Below are 19,534 nucleotides of genomic sequence, written 5' to 3'. Positions count from 1 at the left end.
ACAGATTCTTTCTTGTACTATCGTGCAGGAAATAATCGTACAATCACAACGTTATATCTCCATTCATGGCCAAAATTCACAGAGATCTAGCAAATGACAAGTTCATACATAGTTCATACAAAACAAAGCATGTCCCACCTTTGTCAAAACATTCAATGGAACGCCTCCAGGAACAGATGTATTGAACTTTCCATTCATGACGGTACATATCAGACTATATATGCTGGCATAGATATTGCCTATCACCATTAGTTAATAATGTCGGTCACATACTTCATTGCTTCAAATGTCTCCCTCTAAATCAAACAATGAGCCATCATTCTAAGGACAAACTGAAACAAGTCATTGAATGGGGGAATTCCACGAGACCGAAGGTCTGCGAGACCGAATTTCCGCGGATCGATGGTCCGTGAGACCGATGGTCAATGGATGGTCTATCGATAGCCCGACCAGACTGAAGGTCCGAGCAAAGTGACCAGAGCCTAAATGACACCATTTTATGATTCCGTGCACATACTAGAACAACAACAAGAAAGCAAAAAAGAAAGAAATAACTGTTTGAACAAAACATTTACGGAAATATTGCATGTATATTCTTGTGGCCTGTAACCCATTGAATACTTTTCACTGGCAGTTTCAATGTACTGAGTTCAGCAATTGTGTTCAGTGTGTAGGCCCTGCACTGTTGAAATCATACTGAGGTCAATACATTTAATCACCATGCATCCAATAGATGTTTTCCTTGTTATAGTAATCAAACTTGATACACTTACATTTGGATATTTCATTCACTCCAATAATGGGCCTAAGATCTAGGCATCTTCGCAGCTGGTGCATTCATATTGCAATATACAATGAGGCTAAATTGGAATGTAAGGGCATTGACCTGTTGGTGGTGTGCAATGTAAATGAATCCTAACCGAAAATAATACCAAATATTCAAAATTGCTCACACAGGAATATGTTGCATTGAGCATTCCCTTGGCTGGCAAATGAGATGAATAGAGTATTTCGAATGAATATTACACCACCTGTATCAGAGAATAAGAAATGAAGTATTAAGTGTAGCAATCATAAGGTCCCCGGTTCAAGTCACTCCAAGACTAATGTATGTCGTCCAGTTACAGAGTTGTTGACAATTGACAAATCATAATCATGGACGTTAAATATGAATGTAAGAGACAGACTTCGGTCAGCTTGCGGCTTTGATAAGCCAATGAGGCTTCTTCGCGAGTTCCTGCTTGCAGGAGGATCTAAAATATATGTACTTACATACATTTTGTAATTGATTTAATACTAAAATATATGTGTTTTTGCATTTCATTTCCAGTTTTCATTTGCCAGTAAACAGTACTCCTATCCAGACAACTAGGGCTCTTATCAAAGACCTTTAGTTCACTGGCTGTGACCTAGGCAAAGCCTACACACAGTTACACCTATTCTCTTCATTCTTTCACAGTGTGGTTTTTTTGTACCTTAAAAGACCTGCACGTTTGGAGTGCTTGTTCTTGTGTTGTTGTGCGTGTGAGGAACAGGAATTTCTGTATGAAAGAGTGAATTGTGAAAGGAAATGAACTAAAAATATGGAAATAAACAAAATATTCTAAACATTCCATCTGAAGTAAGTATTTTTAAGTTGAAATAAAAAGGTTGAATATGATGTGAAGTAATACAAAGACGATCCTTTCATTGTTGTGGTTGGTATTGTTGTTTAAGCTAAGTATTCCAAATAACAGCAATAAAATGATTTTGTAATTGTTTTGCTGCTCAGAGCAGGCTTCTGTGCATTCTGTCAACATGTTTACGAGGTGCAAACCGAGATCCCATTAAAGGAGGCCTATGACATCCTCCCAAGGTTTAATCAACTAACAAATTATAAATATTTATAAGTAGCATGTATGTAGGATTCTCAACATGTGGTCGCCCCAGACATTTCTTCATAGCATTATTAAATCACATGAAAAAGCCTTCCCCCCCCGCCCTCCTCCCCTCTCCCAAGTTCAATCAAGTAATCAGCTGATTTCAGCCATGTTTGGTTGAGTATGTTTTATCCAAATAAACCCTGGATTTTGTTACTTTTTTTTGTTAGCTTTACAATTAAAATCAAACAAAATAGCAGTAATAGTGCAATACACAATCTGAGCATTATAATCTGTGGAAATAATATGGTTGCTGACCCCGCCCGCCCCCCCCCCCCCCAAAAAAAAAACCCCAACCTATTAGCAGCTACAGAGGGAATAATATGGCAGCCAGAATTGAATAATCTAACTTTGATGTAAATATTATAAACATGCACTATCATTTATTTGGTGTTGAACTGTCAAGTTGGTCAAAGTAGAAACTTTATTTAACTACAGCCAAGAATTTTATTTTAACCTTAAGTTATGACAAACATAAACATATGCTAATGTCTCCTTTTGTGACACTATAATTATGTTATTTATCAGGAGAAATAAAAGAACAGTTGCATGACTTATTCATCCTTTTTTACCTACCCTGTTGGCACAAGTCTATTACAGTAGGTCATAGACCTGATAAAAAAGTGCATAGTTTGCACCATAGAAACAAAAACCACTGAAAAATAAAAAAGTATTAAATAAAAGAATAATACAAAATTATAGAGCCAGCCGCCTCCAGTTGACATGCCCCGCCGCTTGGAGAGTATGTAAGCATGCCGGGACGCCATGATATTGGATATAAAGTTGAATGGACTGATGATTAAGGAAAAACAGCCAACTAAATAGCCACAAATATGGTAATAACTTCACTTCAATAGTACTAATCACTCGTACAAAGGTAGTCACTGCACTAATTCAACAAATAAACTCTGTCGAATAATAAGCTAATTGGCTACGGAACAACAAGTACATATATACCTTGGACAATGCAAAGGGTGGGTGGCAGTCGAATAACTGACAAATTCTTACCCAATAATACTTTACAGTCTGTCTAAAACATAATACCTCAGACTGAATTTGACTGATTTTGAGTGAACTTGTCTAGGCAGCTATTCTGGTGCACTCAAACCACAGATGACGACACTAGCATATTTTAACACGCACCCCCATATGTCTCAAACAGAGTGTACAATGCAATCACTCACAACAGCATTCAATCATAGCAAATAATCAAAAAAATTTGTTTGCTGAACAAGTCTACCAGAATCTACCAAGTATTACCTAAATAAGATTCAAAAGTGAGATACCCTTGTAGACACTTTCACCAAAAGAAAGGTTTCATGGCAAGAGATATATATATACCAATTTCATTTATTCTCAACATTTTTGGGGACAAAGATACTTTTTCATACATGTCAGCATTATAATCACAAGTAACAGACAAAGTACGAAAATCCTAAGTTTGAAGTTTTAAACTTTTAACTTTCAACTCATGATTTGAGATGACTCTTGAATTGTCAAGATTATGAATGACATTGATAGGGTACTTTCACACACCCCTCCCCATCCCCCCTGCCCCCAAAGAAAGAGAGAAAGCAAAACAGAAAGTGAAAAATTGCAAAATGAACTCAGACACTTATATTTATATATACCTTCAGTCACATTTTGTGATTTACAACTTTTCTTGAGAAAGTTTGGAAAGGACAATAAAATATGTAAAGAAACAATCCTCAGGGTGGAATACTTATTACTGCTACTGTTTGCATATGTTTGACTTTTGATGCAAAGTGGAGAAGGTTTTATACTTAAATTTAAAAAGAATATCAAATGGCAATGCAGTTCATTACAATTTTATTTATTTCAAATAACGAAGAGAAATTTGAAAATTTTGAAAGTTTCTGTTTTTTTTGGTTTTGCATGTGATTAATGGTAATTGTGATTCTTTACTATAAAGTCTAATAGAGCATATATTCCTCTCTAGGAATATTATCCAGTGGCAAACCCTCACATCCCACTCCCCCCCCAACCTCCAGTCAACCTCATTTCTCCCCAACTATAAAACTTCAAGGCAAAAACAATCATATTTTTGACGTTGACGGTACATATAAAGGGTTTAACTCTCTTTCCCTGCTCAGTTAACGTTAAATTATGATGTCATCTCTCCAATTTGATCATTAAGATCCAACAAATACTTAAGTTGTAAAATATTTCCATAATCGGTTTCATCTGACCATATGAACAGCTAAAATTACCAACTCTTTCAGACGCGTTGATAAAAAGGGGGGTATTAAACACCACAAATTTAATACCTGAAATAGCTTTATAGAATATAGGTGCTTGTTTAATACCTGGTAGGCATTTCACATTTTGTCTTTAACATTTAAAGCCTTATTATGCATCCACTCTCGATGGTTCTAAAACTCATTCTTAGTACTTCCGTGTAGTAAAATAATCACAAAATCGTTACGATATCACTTTTTGTCAATATTTGCAGGCATCCAGCAATTAAAAAGTTCAACCAAATTTAAGCCAATGTGTTTGTGTGCAAACATTACTTGGACACGTGTTCAATGTTCTTTCGATCTCTTCGAATGCGCCAAACTTTTTTGCAAAGAAAAAAGAGCAACATTATAATTGTGTGATTATTTACTACACAATACCTACCAAACTTGATTGTAGCGTTAGAAATCAGTCAGTTTGGTTTTACTATGGAATGTGTAATGAGGATTTAACATTATTCTGAAAATTTCAGCAGTTCCTCCTCATCAATGAAATCTGATGAACATATCCATTTTAGCCCCCCCCCCAATTTTTTTTTTAAAGGCTGTTGTCTCTTCACATTTCTGACATTCCAGCCTTCTTTTCAGCCTGTGTCCTGAAATTTAGCCCCACCCAATTAATTTAGCCCCACCCAATTAATTTAGTCCCACCCAATTAATTTAGCCCCACCCAATTAATTTTGCACCTTCAGGAGAGTTCTCCATATGAAGTTAATTAACTGAGGCCGGCCCTTCTTCCTCTTACTTAAATCATAAATGCAGCTCCCTCTGCTTTAAGAGATCTTTACTTTGCAAAGTTGTCTAGCAATTTGTTCATACCCAAGCAGTCATTAAATTGTTTTGGATGGCAAAAGTTTTACACGAAATGAGGCATTACTCAAAATTATTACCATTTCTCATCAACTTTGATACAGGGAAGAAGAATAAATTAACATCACCGTAAACAATAAAGAAGTCGACAGTTATGGGCCATTAAGCTTATTATGTGGCCTCCTGCAAGTCAAATGTCTCCCATATGTCCTTGGCAATCAAGAGTTAACAAGAGTTAACAAGAGGGCAATCCATGGAGTTGCAGATCTCATCTCCTCCCTGACAAAAGTGACGCTTGGGTTAATATTTCTGAATGCATCTGGTGGTTATCTTTGTTAATAGGCTGGAATCCATTTTTTTTAAATGTTTAGTTTAGTTCAAAGTTTAGTAGAAAATGGATAAGGAAGGATTTGGAAAATCCTCAATAATTAGGACCTTACTTGACCAGACTGACAGTGAAGGTGGACTTCGCGACATACTTTTTGCGCAATTTAGGCCAATTTGACCTCTGACCTCAACGGGCCTTTGACCCCAACTATAAACACCTAAATATGTCCTATTTTAATATTTGTCTCATCATTCTTTACATATTTGTGTGGTTTAATGACTTTTTCCTACAATTGACAAGTAGAAAATGGCTATAAACCAATGTTTAGATTTCTTGACCCTTGACCTATGACATCACCAATCACTCAGGCACAAGTTTAACATGGTCAGGCACCTACCCACCAAGTTTCAACTTGATAGGACTTTACGTCTACGTGGAGTTTTGTGACATATCTTTTGGCTAACTCACTCACTCACTCACATTTCTGATGTTGGGTGAAGTATAATATCTCATCTCCCTATGTACATTTCATATAGGAAGATTAAAAAATAACCATTTGAGACTGTCACCAGATATAAACAGAAATCAACACAACAATATGTAGGAATTCATTTTATTCTTCAATAAAATTGCCTGTAATGGTACTGGTCTGAGGACTTTCATATGGTTTAATAGACACTTGCCAATTTAAAGCCGCCTTCTGTGATTGGCCACCTGTTTTTGTTTACATAATTTATAACGACAGCATGAAGGAGGGTGCAGCACAAAAAGAGTCCATGTTGGGCTTGTAAGACTGTATCCAGTAACCCTATCAGTTTCTGATACTTTCAAAGATTTTACCAACTATTACTCAAAATAAGGTAGTAGTTGAAACAAAGTGGCAAAATAATGTCTTAATTAAATGAGAATTAATTAGCCAATACTCCATAATTTCATTTCATTTAGTTCTATATATTTTGTGCTCCTAGTACTTTGTCTTCTAGTACATACATACTGTAAATCAAAATCTTTTCACTTTCTTGTTCCTTTTATTTCTTTCTTCATTTTTGTCAGAATTTGAATTGAAACTTGACTAGTCTAACTATTAATGAAACTATATTGCTCTGGGCTTTTATCATTGAAGAACATCGCAGATTGATGACAACATTACAAAATAGATGAGAATTTTCCCGTTTTATTCCTCTCTCCCATTTGTTTTATTATATAAATTTGAAACCAGCTAATGAATTATTGTATTGCTCTGGGGTTTTATTATTGAATAACACAGAATTTAGTGACAAAATCCAGGCCCAAAGAAAGCTTATTTTCAAATGTGTGTTTGTCTTGGCATATTCGAGGGATGTGCCCGCCTGTGTCCTGGTAAAATAATTGTTTACAAGTTTGCATGGACACAATGCGACATTTAGTCTTAAGTGTCAAGTTCTTGAGAGTAGTTTTCCTTGATAAAATTAACTTTAATATCACTCTGAGGGGTTGTCTAACCATGACCCCTTGCACCCATAACACTGAGACCTCATGATGAAGCAAACAGATAATAATAATATGATATATCACTGGTTCCACATCAAGCTACTACCATTCAAGGGACTCATATAATGCGATCGGACAGTATGAATGCAGCCTAATTTTCCTCAACATCTCCCGATGAATTGATCTCAAATCATTTAGCAACAATGTTTCATTAAGCCTACTGATTCAACTTTTAACAAATAAATTTTGCGTGTTAATAGTGCTTGCAAGCAAAACAATCTTTCAAAGAGAGTAATATAGGCCAACGGAACTGACCCTGTGGTCTTGAAAGGAGCTGTTCCTGAAGTGTACAATGGAGAGTAATTTACTAGGTGACAAGCTCAAAACAGGATTATTAAGAAACTTATAAAAAGGTTTGTCAGGCCAAGAGATCTATCTGCAACTTATATGGGTCACTGACAATAAACAATAACAATACTATTTTGTTATACCAAGTCCTTATGGTTGGTTGTAACAGTACATCTGCTGGTGCGCCCGCACTTGGTTTCTTTATAGATATCTTCCCATTGCTGTAGTAGCTCACCTATTTTTTCCACCCCATACAAGTCCTTGAAAGGCAGTAGGGGTCTGCATTCTTACTTCCAGAATAGCAGTCTCCAATTTGTATGCCATTATTAAAGTAAACTGTAATATCTACTTTAAATGGACAAATACTCTCAATTTGTGACACTACTGGTGTCGGCAACCATAATGGTAAATACAAAGCACCTTGGCAGGGGGAAGCCAATCTGTAAATATATCTTATCCCTGGCTTTCAACACCTGAATACTGTGAAAGTTGACACCGCCTTCCTTTGATATCTGTGGAATTCGGTGGGGTTCACAGCTCCAAATTGAGTGTTAAGTATGCCACTATTAAACGTGATACCTGAATCACCGCTAAAGTCCTGTATTAATTTTTAGCAAACAAATTTTTGTAATACAACCTTAAATATTGTCAACAAGGTCAAAAGCATTTTGTATGTATAAAGGCAATGTCTGAAAAAAAGGACCTCAAGATTGGTTCTTTTGGTGTTTTTGGCATGTTTGGTAGGCCTATGTCTTGTGGAACTATACACAAGAACATGTTAAGCAGCAGTAAACAATGTTTGAAAGAATAGTTTTGGCCACTAAGTGTGCATAGTCCCAGCTCTTCTCCAGACTAGACAGTTCTAGGAACATGAGAATATTGTAGGTACACATAAAGTTACAAATGACTGAAAACATCAGTCTGCCTACAAATGACTGAAAACATCAGTCTGGCATGAATACTGTTCATGGTGTAGAGGCATGACGGCTACAAAAAATCTCACAGGAACCAGTACCAGGTGCATAGCCTGCCCCCGGGGTGGGAGGGCGCAAAACAAAATTTGTTGTCCCCTTTTCAAGAGTAAGTGCTTAAATAATGCTTACATCAATATGACTGTTCAAGACACCATAAAGCCTTTACTGTTTGTTACACATTCAAATTTTAGAGACGGGGGAAAGGGGAACAAAAAGGTTTAGCTGACATCTGTTTTGGGAAGGGGCCTCCCCTCTCCCTTGATGAAATTTTTGTTTCAGTTAGGGGACTTAAATTGCGCTATCGTTTCCATCATTGTAACTATATTTGCCAGTGTCTGCAGCGACTTTGCATGCTTGTGCAATTTCTTTGCTGTCCCCAATTGACCCTGAAAGTTTGTCAGGGGGGGTGCACTTTACCCCCTCCACCCAGTGGCAGAGCTTGGGGTATTGGTCAGGGGGGTCGAGAATGGTCTGTAGGGGCGCTTTCGACACTACCTCAGCGGAGCGCCACAACTGGTTGGCGCGTAGCGTACAGAATTTTGTTGAGTAAAGATACTCCCTAGATCGCCGGAAATGATCCTTTCCGTGCCTTGCTAATTTGCAGATCAACGAAGAATAAATAGGTGTCAGAAAATCACACCAACAAAATGTGACAAATGTCAATAGGTAGATGAGAGCACAATAAAAAAAAGGCAATAATCGTGAATAAGTAAAAAATGGTAAAAAGCTGAAAAGGGCGCCAGCAGTCCATTTGAGTCCGTCAGGGGGGGGCATCCGCCCCCCCTGACTGTATGGACGGGACGCTCCGCCACTGCCCCCTCCACCCCCATCTGGCTAAGCCACTGACCGGTACTCATCAATTTTACATCTAAAATGACCTTCAGAACGTTCTAAAAAATACCTGCTAAAAGAAGACAAGCATATCTTTCAAGCTAATCATGTATTGTCAGTGAAACATGTGGGTCCCAAAACTGCAACAGAATTGCTGTTCAGTCAGGTCAGATATAATTATATCTCCATGCATGCAGGGATCAGACTGATTTGACAGGGCAAAAGGTGACAAGCCCCCAAGATGACAGGACAGTCCCAACTGGGTGAAGAATCAGAACTGTCATTTGACCATGACCATAACAAGGTGACGAACACACATCAGGCGCGTATCCAGGGGGGGGGCGTTGGGGGCGCGCGCCCCCCGGGTAAGAAAAAGAGGAGAGAAAAAAAAGAGAAGAAAAAAGGGAAAAAGAGGGGGAAAAAGAGGAGGAAGGAGAGGAAGGAAGGGAAAAGAAAAAAGAAAGAGAGAAAAAGGAGAAAGGAGGGAGTAGAAGATGAATGCCAAGACACCGGGAAGAGCAGAGGAACATTCATAATTAAAGTGCTGATCACTATTATATACACATGGTAGCCAGTGACGAATCGAGGATTACGGGAGGGGGGGGGTGCGTCTCACCCTACCCCTTACACCGACAACTCCAATTTTGACGTTTCCATTTTCATCTCTCACTAATGTAGATATATATATATATATATGTATATATACCATCTATGGTCTATCATAACGCGCGTGTGTGTATGGACGCCTTAAACAATTGTACAATTGTGCTATGAAACCAGCTGCGGCTGGTCTCGGACTCGACCGAGTCGTCGGGGAACATGACGCACGCATCACTTCTTGGGATTGTTCCCATCTGCATGAAAACGCGCGCCCACAACCCTACGCCCCATCCCTCTAATCGCTTCCCGATGAGTTACGAAACTTTATTAATGGCTTTCGCTCGTAGTACCAAGACCTTGACAAAATCCGGCAACACACCACTTCATCGATAACAAGTGATCGGTTATATCGTCCCCGTTCTGTCGTAGTGACGAATGTTCAAAATGTGAGTTTTGAGAAAATGCGCTCTAAAGATTTTCATATTTTGACTTTAGTATAGCGTAACTAAAAGAGGATCTTTTTTACCGAAAGTTGTCAATATTTTAAATATAACAAATAGAACTTTGAGTTCTCATGTTTGTTGCTGAAATTTCTTACATAGTAGTAACTTTAGTGTAAACATTTTCGTCGTTATGTCATGTCATTTTCAGTAGACATTCGCCACACATTCGTCACTGTGCTAGAACTAAATTTTGAAGTTTCGTCCTGTCACAGACTTGTATTTGTCACTCTTGTGTGTAGTAGCCATAGGGTACACGGTGAATGTTCACTGTCACATGGGGAGAGGAAAGGGGGGGGTTAGATGGAATAACCTTACAATAGAAGAAAATAATCGAAGGGGTGGTACATTGGTCTTATTAATTTTAAAAAGAATGTCCACGGTTTACTTTTAATGTATAAAATAGACAAGGAATGGGTTATACGCAGGTATCAACATACGTGTTTTAGTATGTTTTTCTTGAGTGACATGGATGGAATCGGATATGACGAGGGGAGGTGGTATATAGGGCAAGGAGAGCCGGCTGTTGAAATGGTGGTATATTGGTCTTATTAATTTAAAAAGAACGCCCACGTTTTGTTGCAATGTATAAAATAGACAAGGAATTTGTATGGGTTATGGGCGGATGTAAGTGTTTTAGTATGTGTTTCTTGGGTGAAATGTAGGGTGTCGGATAGAGAGATGTTGAGGTAGGGAGGGCAAGGAGAGCCGGCTGCTGAAAGGGTTATATATTGGTCCTATTTATTTTAAAGAACCCCCACCATTTTCTACAATGTATAAAATAGACAAGGTATATGATGAAATGTGAACACATGCAGTTGCAAAAATAATAGTTCCAGTGGCGTAATCTGTTAAGTCGGAACTCTTATAAAGCACACAGACTACGGAAAATTGTGTGCAATTCTTCATTTTCAAGTTAGTGTATTACGTGAAATGTCTGTGACGATAGTTTCTAAGTATCCTTCAAACGCTTTGGGAAGCTAGTCCACTATACTATCCCATAATAACCAACCCAACAACTGTGCCATTGTTCAAGTGTTTCCAAGTTGTACTATAGTATGTTGTTCCTTCTTTTTATTTCCTTCCAGTATACATATAAAAAAATTCTTACGCTCACAGGCACATTCATAATATCCAACCCCACCTCGTGTGAATCCTCAGATTTAAAGAAGGAAATAACTGTGCCATTGTTCAAGTGTTTCCAAGAAGTACTGTAGTAGGCCTATGTCGTTCCTTCTTTTTATTTCCTTTCAGTATACATATAAAAATTATAGAGAGGAGTCATATAACACCTCAACAAGAAGAATAACTCATATAAAAGTTTTTTTTTTAAGATGATAGGATACCAAACAGTCCAAGAATAACTAATATAAAAAGGTAGAAAATGTCAAGATGATAGGATATCATATAAAATACATAGATCTACTAATAAAAAAGTTATTACATAAAACTATGTAACAAACAGACTATAACAAACATTCTAAGTGCTCGCATGGAATGGATAAAGCAGCACGGTAAATAAATAAGTTGCTGTAAACTTACGTTCGGTATTTTGTGTGGATTTCTTAGATTTCTGCTCGATTTGTGCAGGAGAGTTTTCAGTACAGTATACAAAGGGTTAATCTGATCACTGTAAATCTTATTAGCCATTCTTGTAAACTCAGGTCTTGCAGCAGCATTTACTTTTTCTAAAAGTATGTTGTATTCTAAATTAATATAGATGATGTGTATTTAAGAAACTTCATTCTTCTTTTCTTTGGTTTTTTTTTGCAATATAACATGGTACCAGACAGGCACTGTATAGATCACATGTGCCAGGGTAGAATAATAGTATTGAAAACATTTTCCTTAGCATTTTGGTTAAAGAAAGACACAACGTAAGCCACACTAGATACTATATAATATACTTTTTAATACCTTAATGCTTTGCAAGAAAAGGTCAAACTGTCATCACTGTATACTCCCAGTACTCAGTTTTGGAGGTTCTAGCCACATCAGATCCCTCAATAATAATAATAATAATAATAATACGTTGCAACCTTGATAGAATGAGACCTTCATGTTTTATGGTTTATTTTCAAAAACAAATTTCCCTAATTTTTTTTTTTGGGGGGGGGGAGTTACGCAATAAAGTCTTGCGGTCACATGTTGGAACTATGTCATTTACAGAACACTGAAAATTTCATTGGTCAGTTTCAACAGAGCTCTTATGAATTGTACATGATACAGCAGTATCATCGGCATATTTTGTTAATTTTGTTAATTTCATCAGTATATATAGTAAATAATATAGCATATAATAGACCCCCACCCTCCCACCCCAAGGCACACCAACCTTTATTTCCAATATTTCCGATAACCCTTTATCCAACCTTACTTGTCTGGGCCATCCTTGAAGAAATTGTGTCAGCCAATGAATAAGCCATGTTTCTTTGATAAATCGTAAAAGATCCTTCATTAATTGAAGCATTTGGCAAGACAGCATTAAAGGTTGCTATACAGATTTTCTAGTAATTCGGTCTAAACGCCCCCCCCCCCCCTCCTCGTCCTTTGTAGCAAAGTAACTACTTAAGTATAAACTATGCTAGTACCTTCCAAAGTTTCATGTAAAAGTATGTGACCTTCAATTATGTAACTAGGTATTACTTAGCTAGAAAAAGGTAGTTTTAAGTTAGGCTAGAGTAATGCTCGTGATGAGCAAAGCCGCCAATAGCTAAGAGAAACCGTACTTCTTTAGGGAGATGTTACATTTGTAACGATTTGACGATTTGTATCTCGGCAAAACGTCAATTTTCAGATTGTTCTCATTTTGACGAGTTGTCGTATCTCAACAAAACGTCAATTTTCAGATTTTTTTCATTTTGACGTCTTGTTATACTTCGGCTAAACGTTAAAATTCAGATTTTTTTTTCATTTTGACGACTTGTTGTATCTCAGCAAAACGTCAATTTTCAGATTTTTTTCATTTTGACGACTTGTTATATTTCGGCTAAACGTTAAAATTCAGAATTTTTTTTCATTTTGACGACTTGTTGTATCTCAGCAAAACGTCAATTTTCAATATTTTGTCATTTTGACGACATGCTGTATCTCGGCAAAACGTCAATTTTCAGATTTTTGTCAGTTTGACGACTTGTTGTATCTCGGCAAAACGTTGAGATTCAAATTTTTGTCATTTTGACGACTTGTTGTATCTCGGCAAAACGTCAATTTTCAAAATTTTGTCATTTTGCCGACTTTTTGTATCTCGGCAAAACGTCAATTTTCAGATTTTTGTCATTTTGATGAGTTATTGTATCTCGGCAAAACGTCAATTTTCCAAATTTTGTCATTTTGACGACTTGTTGCATCTCGGCAAATTTAATAATTTTGTCGTTTTGACAGGCAAAACGTCTTTTTCCGAATTTTGTCATTTTGACGAGTTTGTTTCTCTTTCATCACCATGTCCCTTCTACGCTTCCGTAGTATATGAATACTGTATTAATCAATTAAATGACGAGGTGAACTAATAAAGATATTACCTTCCCATAATCCTGGGTGTTTTCAAATGGCAGTTAGTTGGTTCTCAAGTCAGTATGACATGGTTGTTATGTTCGGCTTGTTCCAAAGGGTAATATTCGTCGATATGCAAAAATGCATGGACCTTAGACAAATAGTGTTACTGAGTGGTTGTAATGATGACTAAAGTATTCGTCAGTATGTAAAAACGAGAGTGGGTCTTAGGCGGACATTCGTCAAAAATGAGTCAGAAAAAACGAAAAAAATAGACTGTTTTAAAACTTCTACCCCGGCTCAACCGATTCTTCACCCTCGAAATAGGTAAGAACAATATTTAACTCAATTTCGCCAAAAGTGCACGTTCGCCACTACGCGAAAACGGGGACGATATTAGTGACCGCTAGAGGTCGTGCACTGACCTACATGGAGTGTGACCGCTTCCGCCTTTACAATTTCCCAAGATCAGGCCCCGAAAAATCTATGAAATCCCAAGGGCACTGTACTGTATGGATATCTAGCAATATCTAGCGACATCTAGGATGAAAATCCCAAGATCTTCCCTAACTGAAGGCAGATAGAGAATCGAAGCCTTCAGTGTGTAATGAACTTGAAATTGTGAGTCTTTCGAAATGAAAAGAATGTGGGGCAAAGTAGCGTAACTCCTGTGGGCTCGGACCGTGCTGAGCAGGTGGCCCCGACCAAAAGTGGGCCCCGCTATACTGATGCACAGAAAAGGGGTATACCTCTTTGGATAGGGAGGGCCCGTTTTACTGGGAAAGAAAAACTCATGCAAAGACTGAACAAGACAATATACATATTTTCACGTGATACGGAATACGGACACCATGATCATGGGTTCATTGGGTATTAATGTATGTATCGAGCTATTTGTGTTATTTATTATTATAATCGAAAACGAAGTATATAATTTAAAACCCAATTCCAGCCAATGTTATACTGAGTACAACATCGGGACATATGATTTTTTGAAAAATTCTAAAACAATAACCCAACACCCAACAGACTTAAAACTGTGTTCATTTAAAAATGAAGTCAGGGCTTTCATAAAAATATAATAATAAAAGGTAAGAAATGGAATAAAGATGACTTCGTTGTATCTGGTAAGTAAAAATTAGGCTTACATGGAGACAAAGTTTCAGCCGAAATGAGGCCTATGCTAAGGTTCGATTACTGTATTTGTACAGTAGTCCCCATTATACTCCATACAGTAGGGGAGGGGGACACATGCCCACTCCCCCCTGGAAAATAAAAAATTAAAAAGAAAAGTTAAGCATTTGACATTTCAATGATTTCCCCCAACCAACAGTTCTCTAGTTATGTTCATTGCATACGGACCCATAATGCATTACTGAAATTATTGAAAGTCAAAATCCTAAGAAATGAGATCTCAAAACAACCGATGTGTAAATGCAACTTGAACGGGAAGTGTCTTTTCCGACGATCTAGGAGTATTTTTTGGCCAAAAAATCGTTGTACGCTCCGCGCCAACCGAAGGTGGCGCTGCGCTTAGATAGTAGCAAGTAGTGTGTTACACCTTTTTGGCTTCTTGTAAATAATTTTGCGGATGCCCTTGCTTGGACCTCCTGATAGGGGATCCCCGTTGGGCCAGGAGCCCCCGGGTTCATCGTTACGCCACTGGTGGAGCTTTGCATAATAAACAGATAATAGTTATTTATTCCAGTCTCATTTCACTTATTCGAATTTTTAAAGCAAACAGCAGATATCACATCGTATTAGTGAGCATGAAAATGGTGTTCCGGGATGAACAGCCTCAAAACTGTAGATGTGTGTAGTGTTCGGTTTCGGAAATATATGATATTTTTCATTTCCTTCAACGAAGTTTTATAGTAGCCGTTATAAGAGGTTTGAATATTTGTACACCAATATATTAACTGTGTCTGAATTTTCGAAAATTCCCTGACCACCATTCTTCATCATACTTCCCTCTACTCGTGCAATTTTGACCAGTCTGTTAGGGGGTGATGAAGGTTTTTCTGTATTGGTTGTCCATAGATGAAATTTTGTGCAACATTATGGGTATGTTTTGAAGTGAATTTATTCACGAGAATTGTGAACTTTCAAATTCTGAACAAATAATTGGCTTAAAACCTTGAAAAGTGGTGCTTATGGGTTATTGTGGGCCGCGACATAAAATCACCTACAAAAAGCAATGATCCATATGAGTTGTGATGAGGTCAACATGATGTGTGATTGGTGACAATCTTCAAAAGGTTATGAATGGAAAAAAAATTCTTGGTTCTCAGGCAAAAGTGTGCATCTGGTTGGTCATTTCATCCTCGAAAAGTGTCATTTCCGGTGATCTGGGGGTGTTATCAAAACCAGAAATGTTCTTGTACGCTGCGCGCCAACCGAAGGTGGCGCTCCGCTTAGATAGTAATTCGCGCCCCCCCGGGTTAGAAAATCCTGGATACGCCCCCTGCACATGGTCATTTGCCAAACCAAGTGACCTTTACTATTATGTGGAAAATCAAGGATGAAAGCTCATAGGTGGATGACATAACTCTTTCTCTCGGGTAAATTGATGCTTTTACTGCGTACAGTCAATCCTAAGGGCTATTCTTACCTTAGCCAAGCTTATAACCTGTGGTGATCACACCACATCCCTGAGTTTGTCCTAAATGACTGTACATAGTAAGAGTACTAACTGCCACTATACACTTCCATGGCAACAAGGTGAAAAGTATGATACCTTAAATTATTGCCCAGATGTCTAGTCTTGCAAGTTTCTGTTTATTTGGCTTCTTAAGTGGTAAATGACATTCTTTTTTTCGTTTTGTTGTAAACAATTTGTGCACATGTATACAAAAACAATATACCTATATTATGTACAGAACACTTCTTAGACAGGTCCATTGAGAAAACACAAAAGGGTTCACATATACTCACTAAGGTGGTCTACATGGCCAGCAGTAAGTTAATTCAAGCTTTTTCTTTTGCGGCCTGTGTCACGTTTAAAGGTTTCCAGACTTTCACTGCTGTTGATACATCGACTATCAAAGTTAAATCAAGCAGCTAATACTTTTTCCATTAAACTTTTTACAAGGTGTCATGTTGATCTGTGTTGATCTTATACGACCTTTGACCTCTACCCCCCCAAAAAAAATTCTGCAGTTTTGTTTAATTACTTTTCAGACTTTGACTATGTGTGCTTCAAGTGATCTTTGACCTTCCAAAAGAAAAGCCAATAAGGCACTTATTAAACCAAAATGCGCTTTAACTTTGTAGTTACCATGTTTACAAGGTTTCGGACTTTTGACCTCTGTTGACACTTACCAGTCTCAACAGGCTTCTTTTACTAACCAAATGGGAAGGGGGGTTGGGGAGGGAGGGGTTGGGGAGGGAGGGGGTTGGGGAGGGAGGGGAGATGAACATATCAAGTATGAAGTTCAACCTACATATGCTTATTTAACTATCATGATTACAATCGGAATCAAATCTACATGGACAAACACGTACATACATCATCAGTACAGAAACAGGAAAATATTTTCTTAGCCGACAATCAATTTTCCTGATGTGTTCAATGTACAAAAGTGCATGAATGATTACTCAGCAATACTTGGAGTGTTCATCTTTGATCCCTGGCATCATTTCATGTAAAGTGATGGTTGGAATACATTCCCTTCCATGCTATGGAGGTCCTATTAGAGCCAATGTGTGCATTGCTTGCTAAAGTCACTCTTCTACATACACAGTAAACTTCCAATTGACTTGTAACATGTCATGTACATGCTTTACATGTAGAGAACATGAACTATAACAACAGCCAATTAAATTTGATCTTTTACAACTCAAAGATTAGTGCAACTTCCTCAGTCTCACTTCAAATTTCAGATCTTAGCTAATTGTTAATTAATTAAAAGCAAAACAAAGCAAACTTGACTGGATTTTAGACTAGATCTTTAACTAGAGCAAAGTTTTTATGACAAAATATTATTATGTTTATGTACATATATATAAATATATATAGATATGATATATACATATATATATTTTTTAGTTAGATATATTTATAGTTTGCAAGCAAGTAATATCGAGCTTAAGGTCTGTATCACGTATACCACTTCCTTTTGATAAATCATTCTTGATTTAAGTAAATTATGTTAAAATTGAAATTCCATGAGACTTAACATCAATGAATTCAAGTCAACATAATTAATGGATATTTTTTATCTGCATCAATATTTCAAATGATCAAGAAGAAGTAATTTCATAAAATTCTATTCATCTTCCATAAAACAGCAGTTACAATCATACGTTGCTTGGCATTTTGCATTCCACTGGGGTTAGTTGATAACCAACGCCTTGCAAGTCCTGGTTTTGGCTGAGGTTTACAGCCCTACACTAAAACAAATTGACTAATTTGTTCCTTTCGGATCGGTCCTTTATGAGTACCGACTGTGCTTGAGTGGAACAGGTGCCGAAGTGACTTTAATGGAAGAATAAAATAGCTAGGTACTCGACTTGTACTTCTGATAAACCTAAGAGGCAAAGCAAAATGTAACAATTGTCCAGATAGAGGGGCTAGAAATGATTGCTTGATGACTGTTGTCAATAATTGTCTTCTTTGTCTTCACTAGTGCACCCCCCCCCCACACGTCCTTTCCCACTCTTCCCAACTCTTGAGGATAACAAAAATGTCAGTAAAACTGTCCAGAAAGTTTCATAGTTCACAGCTTGAACTTTCTTAGAGATAGTGTGGAAAACAGAAGAGTAAAACTTCAGTTTTACAAATGAAGTGATATCTGATATGTATGTACACAAGGATATATGAAGAATTAACTCGTTCTGGAGAAGGTGAATGGAAAATATTTATGTTACTAAATGTTATGCTTCTCAACTTGTGAATTGAACGGTTGAATTTTAAGTAATTAACGGAACCACAAAGCCTTTAGGATTATTTTTTATCCCTTGCCACATTTTGAATGAAAACATGTAATATAAAACATGCCCAAGTTTATTGTGGTCATTAAATAAATCCACATAAACAAAATTCTTTCAAGCTCCACTTTGGGAATGATCAAGCTTGTAAGTGTTTAACACCCACTAAAGTAGCTCCAGTGACGCGCATGGTGTTTATCCAAGTTTTATTTTAGGGGAAAGTACATGTCCCACTATCAAGGATATAAAAAAATCCTGTCTGCTGATCTGGAACTAAGTCTATATTTGTAATTTTCATTATTTTCACTAAACCATTTAATATTCACACATAACTATAGATATATCCTAATACTCCCCATACAATGAGACTGGACCATGTGACATGGTGGTAACGTGTTTACTTTATAGTCTCATTATTTCCTACACACCTTTAAAAGGTCATATGAAGGTGCATAACACTGAATAGTGATACAATGTAGATCTTACAAACATTGCTCTACATTGGATCAAGATACCAAGTAGGTGATACTGTGTCATTGTGATACCAAACAATGCTCTACTCCGGATCAAGATACCAAGTAGGTGATACTGTGTCATTGTGATACCAAACAATGCTCTACTCCGGATCAAGATACCAAGTAGGTGATACTGTTTCATTGTGATACCAAACAATGCTCTACTCCGGATCAAGATACCAAGTAGGTGATACTGTGTCATTGTGATACCAAACAATGCTCTACTCCGGATCAAGATACCAAGTAGGTGATACTGTTTCATTGTGATACCAAACAATGCTCTACTCCGGATCAAGATACCAAGTAGGTGATACTGTGTCATTGTGATACCAAACAATGCTCTACTCCGGATCAAGATACCAAGTAGGTGATACTGTGTCATTGTGATACCAAACAATGCTCTACTCCGGATCAAGATACCAAGTAGGTGATACTGTTTCATTGTGATACCAAACAATGCTCTACTCCGGATCAAGATACCAAGTAGGTGATACTGTTTCATTGTGATACCAAACAATGCTCTACTCCGGATCAAGATACCAAGTAGGTGATACTGTGTC

The 19,534-nt window shown here is 37.3% G+C and overlaps 1 protein-coding gene across 9 annotated transcripts in view; it reads right to left on the bottom strand.

Moving 5' to 3' along the window:
* LOC139979871 (pirin-like) overlaps window positions 1-19,534 on the bottom strand; it is a 107,999-nt gene that overhangs the window by 24,968 nt on the left and 63,497 nt on the right. Inside the window, exon 13 of one of the 9 annotated variants that reach the window (XM_071991053.1) lies at window positions 4,274-4,499. The exons of the other annotated variants lie outside the window; for them this stretch is intronic. The gene's annotated coding sequence lies outside the window, so the exon portion shown is untranslated. Of the gene's footprint in view, window positions 1-4,273; window positions 4,500-19,534 lie in introns of those variants that run through there. 9 annotated transcript variants of the gene reach the window in all.

This window comes from Apostichopus japonicus, chromosome 14, assembly GCF_037975245.1.
Source record: "Apostichopus japonicus isolate 1M-3 chromosome 14, ASM3797524v1, whole genome shotgun sequence".
Lineage (NCBI taxonomy): Eukaryota > Metazoa > Echinodermata > Holothuroidea > Aspidochirotida > Stichopodidae > Apostichopus > Apostichopus japonicus.
The sequence above is the reverse complement of the archived record's forward strand: the minus strand, read 5'-3'. Positions and strand labels throughout refer to the sequence as shown.